Genomic DNA, 6,421 nt, shown 5'->3' on the forward strand with positions numbered 1-6,421 from the left:
TGAACAAGCCCTCATTAAGTACCTATGACATACAAGGAATTGTTCAAGGTTCTTCAAAATGCTTTGATGGTTTCTAGCTTTAGTTAGAAGCTAGTGAAAATGTGAAATTATGTTTTTAACCAATGGAGGAATGGAGAGAGGACTAGAAGTAGTCATTCTTTAATCATCAAGGCAGTTTGTACTTTGGCTTCTCTATTCCTTAGCACACCCACCTCTCTCACCCTTTTGCCTGTCCTTTGGCCATTCCAGAATCCATAGTGGGCTTAAGAGAGTAGCAAGATTCATTCGTACTGATGGGACCCCTTCCCCACTTCCCTTTAATCTGGCTGTTTAATTTCTCACAAAGCTTTAATACTAATAATAATAATAATAATAATGATAATAGCTAGCATTTATGTAGAGCTTACTATGTGCCAGGCAGAGTGCCAAACACTTTACAATTGTTATCTCATTTGATCCTCACAGCAACCCTGCAAGGTAGGCGCTATTATGATCCCCATTTTACATCTGAGAAAACTGCGGCAAAGAGAGGTTAATTGAATTGCCCAAGGTCATACCGTTAGTAAGTGTCAGAAGCTGGAGTTGAACTCAGATCTTCCTGTCTTCAGGCCCAGAGCTCTATTTACTGTGGTGCCACCCAGCTGATGGGAGTTAAGAATGTTTTTTTCCTTCTGATGAGTTAGAGAACACCAGCCCTTGCAATCTACTCTGCTATTGCTTCTAAGGTCCATCATATATTATCATTTGCCTTGTGGTTCACTGTCATTTGGCCTGCTTATATAACCTAAGAACCTATGGACCTTTCCTCCCACTTTATAAAAACACCCTTTGGACTTCCAGGTATTTCCTTCCGCCATGCAGCTGAACTGTCTTTTATGTGTTGTCTCTCCAACACATTGTAACTTCCTGGTCAGTAAGGATGGCCTCGTTTTTTCTACTTATATCCCCAGGGCTTAGCACTGTCCATGGCACATAATAAGCACTTAGAAGTGATTTTTTTCTTTCATTCATTTATTCATTCACTTACTCATGCATGTATGCATTCTCTGCTTCCAGACAGCTGTGTCTATGCATACAGTACTATCTATGCCCCATCACCTTTCATGGGTGCTAAGTCAGCATATTTGTGATGAAATGGAGATTACAAGTCCATAGCCTCTTTCTATCCTCAGGGATGGTGTATGTTGTTGGCCTGATTCATGCATCTATTTCCCTTTGGTTTGTTTAAGAGAGTTTCATTGGATTTCTTGCATATTGTGCCGCTTGGGTGTACAAAATATTGGCAATACTTTATAATAAGTAGCAAATCATTATTATGCACTTTGGTGTTCATCATAATACCATTAATCATAATAATTTCACTGAATGTGTTCACGTGGATGAAGTAGGTAATTCCAAAGACAGTGATATTCATGAAACTTTTCCATTTATTCTTGTGCCCTCACCTTTCAAGGCACAGTCTATAAATGAAAGGGTGAAATTGTTCCTGCAACAACATTAGCATCAAAAAGCCTTATGGAGTGTCAGGAGCTGTAGTCAGATTCTAGCCTTTTCACAATTTAATTTGGTGTTTGCCTCAATCCTACTTCCTCTCCAATGTCCCTTCTCCTTTCCATAGCATCTGTTTTCTTTCGTGCTGCCCACTGGCTGCTCAGAATCCTCTCCTGAAATCAGGGGTGCCATTCTTAGGGAGGCATCCTTATGTTCCAGCTCAATGTCATTCTCTTCTTTCTCTCAGAAAGACTCTAATAAGGTAATTCACACTCAGATATTATTCCTCTTAAAAGGCATTTTTAAGATGACAGGGTTGGAGCCCAAACCAAAGGAAACGAAGCTATAATGAAATTTTGACACTGAGGCAGGCTGAAGAGGAAGGTACTTTTGTACAAGGCAAGGCTATCTTGGTATCTTCATATCACATTAAATAAATAGCACTTGTATACTTAAAGACCTCCCTGAAAGATCTTAGGTGTAAACTCAGACTAAGCAGATGGTCCTTACCCTACATCCATTTAGCATTTAAAGATAGGGATATATACAAATGGCCTAGACAAATAATCTCTATTTTTCCAAGTTTATATAGGGTGAAGAGTCTAGTGGAATCTGCTGTTGCTTTCTAATTCATTAGGGAAGACTTCATAAAGAATGTGATATTACAGGAATTAAATGAATAATTTTTATCACACAAATCAAGGTTTACTTTGTGAGGTGAAGTACCTAGTACAAACATTATTTTGCAGATAAGGAAGTAGAGTCAACTGAAGTTAAATGACTTGTATAGCTAGTAACAGACAAAGAGGGGATTTGAACTCAGGTTTCCTGAATCTAAGATTTTCTATTATAGCACATTATCTTGCCTGAAAGTAGGAAGAATGTACACTCCTTCAGAGCAGAGATTCTTTTGGGAATTGGTTTTTGGTTTTTGGTTTTTTTGTTTTGTTTGTTTTTGTTTTTGTTTTTTTTTTTTTTAATCAGATAATAGATGCTACCAGTCTGGATAACATGGCAGCTTTCCAGCAAGGTAACTGGAGATGGGAGGTGGCTACCAGATCCTAACCTGGATTCTTCATCTTATCAAATGCCCTCAGGATGAAGCTAAGTAAAATAATCAAACTGATATCTAGGTTCTAAACCCAGGGAAATTCAGAGAAGTGTCATAAAGAGCATGTTATTTATATCCCCAGCACCTGGCATAATATTTGGCATGGTGGGGAGGGGGAGGAATTGGTGATCATTAGCATGTTGCAAGGGCAGAAGCTAGACCTAGAACCTTTGGAGGAGGGGCTATCCCTTTCCTGGAGTGACCATACCCACCACAGTGTCCTCTGCACCATTCACCACTTCAGCTGAATTTGCCCTGAGTGTGAGCGTGATAATTCCAAATGACAGCTCTTGTTTTCACCAGGAAGTTGTATTCACTATTGCTATTTCAGTAAAAGGGTAGATTGTTCTTAGAGTCTAGTAGCTACCATCCATGTATTAAAGATTGTGCAAATGTAAATTAGCCTGGGAATTTGGATACCTGGGTTTTGATTTGGACAGAAGCTTTCCACTTGTGGAGCCTGGACCCAGTTACTGCCTCTCTGTGCTTTCATTTGCTCGTCTGTTAAACGAGGAGGATGGACCCGATGATCTCTAAGGTCATTTCCAGGTCTCACATTTGGGATTCCATGAATCATTAGCATCATTGATTCTTCTTTGTTATGACAGTAATCAGTAGTTCCTTCCTGGATTACTTGAAGTGTTTTTGAAAGGTTTGTGGCTTATTCCTGATGTAGATAAATGTTTTTAGAATCCTTGCTTTTGCCTTTCATGAATGAAAAGGTGATTGAACAAAGCACGCATTCATCATTCCGTTTATCGCCCCGAAACAAGTGTAATTTATAAACCAATAATACTTTGGGGAGTGTTATACACATGTTTGAAAAGAATGGCTCAAATTAATGCAGGGCTGATATGAAGCTAATCCAGCCAGCCCCAGAGGAAGTGCAGGAAGCTAGACCAAAGTGGTGATGTGGATAAGTTGTTTTTTTTTTTCTTTTGTTTTTTTTTTAATCAGATAATAGATGACACTAGTCTGGGTAACATGGCAGCTTTCCAGCAAGGTAACTGGAGATGGGAGGTGGCTACCTGATCCTAACCTGGATTCCTCCATCTTATCAAAAGCCCTCAGGATGAAGGTAAGTAAAAGAATCAAATTGTTATCTAGATTCTGAACCAAGGGAAATTCAGAAAAGTGTCATAAAGAGCATGTTAGAAGGCCTCCATCATTTTAAGTACTTTTCAAGAGAATGTGAATGTTACCATATTTGAAAAGTTTAGAATAAGACCATGCAGAGATTACTATGATAATGATGTGGAAAGACTATATCTTAGAAATTTAAAGAACTATATAAAAATTCTTTTTATTTTAACAGATATTTATTAAGTACCAACTGCACACAGAACATTATGTTAAGCCCTGGGGGAGAAACAGAGTTTAAATTATACAGTTGCTGGCTCTGTAGAGCTTATACTCTAGTAGGAGGACATTATGACAACACCATATAACTAAAATACATAATATTTCATGAGAAGTGCAAAGCACTGGGAAGAGCTGGAGGGAAACAAAATCTCTCATTAATAGGTAACCTTTGAATTGAGCACTCAATCAGTTTTTTCCTCTTCCCAGAATATATTCCTGTTTCTCTTCTGCCTCTCCAACCAAATACTAGTTTTTTTTTTGTTTTTTTTTTCTGGAAGTCTTAGGGGAAGACCCCTTCCTACCTGAAGCTTTCCCTAATTACTCCACCATTCATAGGTCTCATTCTGCTCTATATTACAACACAGTACTAAATAATTGAGCCTTCACAACAATATGCATAGAGACATCACCTACTCAGCAACCATATCTACCCCAGATATAGCCAAGAGTCAGGTAGAGTGTTGATAGTGATATACATTTGATTACTTTTTGGGTTGAAACTAGCTCTACTAAAGATGTTTTTCTTAATCAATTCAATTATGTATTAGCTCATGTTTTATTCATTTATTAATCTTATATGTGCTTTCAAGTTTCAAAAAGAGAATTCTATTTATAATCTGATAGTATCCTGCCAACCATTTGGATGCTCCTTTAATATATCTGGCATATAGTACATACATACATAATTTAATAAATGTTTGACAACTTCCACTCAGCTTTCTTAAATATAAATTGATGAAAAATGTTCATAAGAATAAGAACTCACATGTATATATCACGCAATGGGCTCCTGGTCATGCTCAGACCTCCCTTAATTTACTTGGCTGAGGTAATGTCTCTACTAAAAGACTCTAAGGAAGTGCCTTGGAGGAATTCTGGCACATATGTGGACATTCTGTAAAGGGTTCTGATCATTAAACCACGAGTTGAAGAGAAAGCTTTTTTGTTTGGCTTCTGAGGCATTCCAAAAGCTTCATTAACTTTTAGCTGCTTCTTCTTTGGTCTCATTCACTGCTTTGGCTATTATTTGGTGGCTCCTTCGCTCATGTGATCTGGTTAGAGAGTGTGCTGTAATAGGAAAGAACTTAGGAAGGAGCATTTAAGAGCTCTTTGAGAGTAGAAACTGACTCATCTTTTATCTGTGAATCCTCCATGTCAAAGTAGGTATTCAATAAATGCCAACGATTATAAATAATTCAAAGAAGCACAAGAGGACTTATGTGAACTGATGAAAAGGGAAATAAACAAAAAGAAGAAAACAAGATGCAAAATGGAAGATTATTTTCATATATGTAGAAAGAATAACAAAAAAAGATTCAATTATAAAATGCATTATAAATTGCAACAAAAAAATGCAATTATAAAGACCAAGTAGGGCCCTAAGAGAAGTTTAGAAGATAAACTTTCTTCATTTCTTAGCCATGGTTGGGAACAAAGGGTATATATAGAACATTAAATAGATTGTCAGACTGGCTTTAAGTGTTGGTCATTTTTGATCAATTTTTTTTTCTCCTGTTTTATCTTTTGTTTTGAGTTCTTGCTTGGTGGAGGTTTTATATATTCAGAAAAAAAGAGAAATTATATATATAATATATATGTATGTATATACCACATACACATATACATACATATGTGTGTGTGTGTGTGTGTGTGTGTGTGTGTGTGTGTGTGTATAGGATTTGGAGTCAGGAAGACCTGACTTTGAATCTTGCATCAAATGTATATCAACTATATAGCCTTTATCAGGTGACTTAATTTCTCTCAGTCTCAGTTTCAATGGCTGTAAAGGAAAGATAATAACAGTTCCCACCTCATAGGGTTATTGTGATGAAATAATGATATCATATTGTAAAGTTCTACATAAATATTAACTTTTATTATTATAGATTATAGAATGCAAAAATGTTTTAGGGACATAGGATTATAAATATGAAGCTGAAAAGGATTTGCAAAAGCTCTCCTAGTCTCAGCATCTTGATTTTTACAAATGAAAACAGTTTCTTTACTTCAAGTACATTTTTTTTAGATGAGGAGGATTCTTTTGCCATGGTTTTCATCAGTGTGGATAATTTTGCCTTCTCCTTGCAGATTGTCCTCTTCTCTACAGTCTTAGAAAACTGAGAAGAAAATGAGTTGCCCATGGCCACACAGCTAATATGGTTCAGAGGCAGGACTTAAACTTAGGTCCTCCTGAATCTAAGTTAAGATTCCAACCACTATACACATCTCTGACACTCTCAAATGCAAAACTTAATATAAATTTGTGATTTTGTTGGCACCACTTTTTGCAACTCAGGACAGGGGTGTGCTGGAGCTAGTTCACATCATATCATGAAAACTGATTGTTAAATTTTCACGTGAGCATCTGCACCTTGGAAATAGGCAAACACTAAAAATTAGGGCTTTATTATTGTTGTTGTTGTTGTTGTTGTTGTTGTTGTTGTTGTTGTTGTTGTT

Source organism: Vombatus ursinus, unplaced genomic scaffold, assembly GCF_900497805.2.
Source record: "Vombatus ursinus unplaced genomic scaffold, bare-nosed wombat genome assembly UNPS02014791.1, whole genome shotgun sequence".
NCBI lineage: Eukaryota > Metazoa > Chordata > Mammalia > Diprotodontia > Vombatidae > Vombatus > Vombatus ursinus.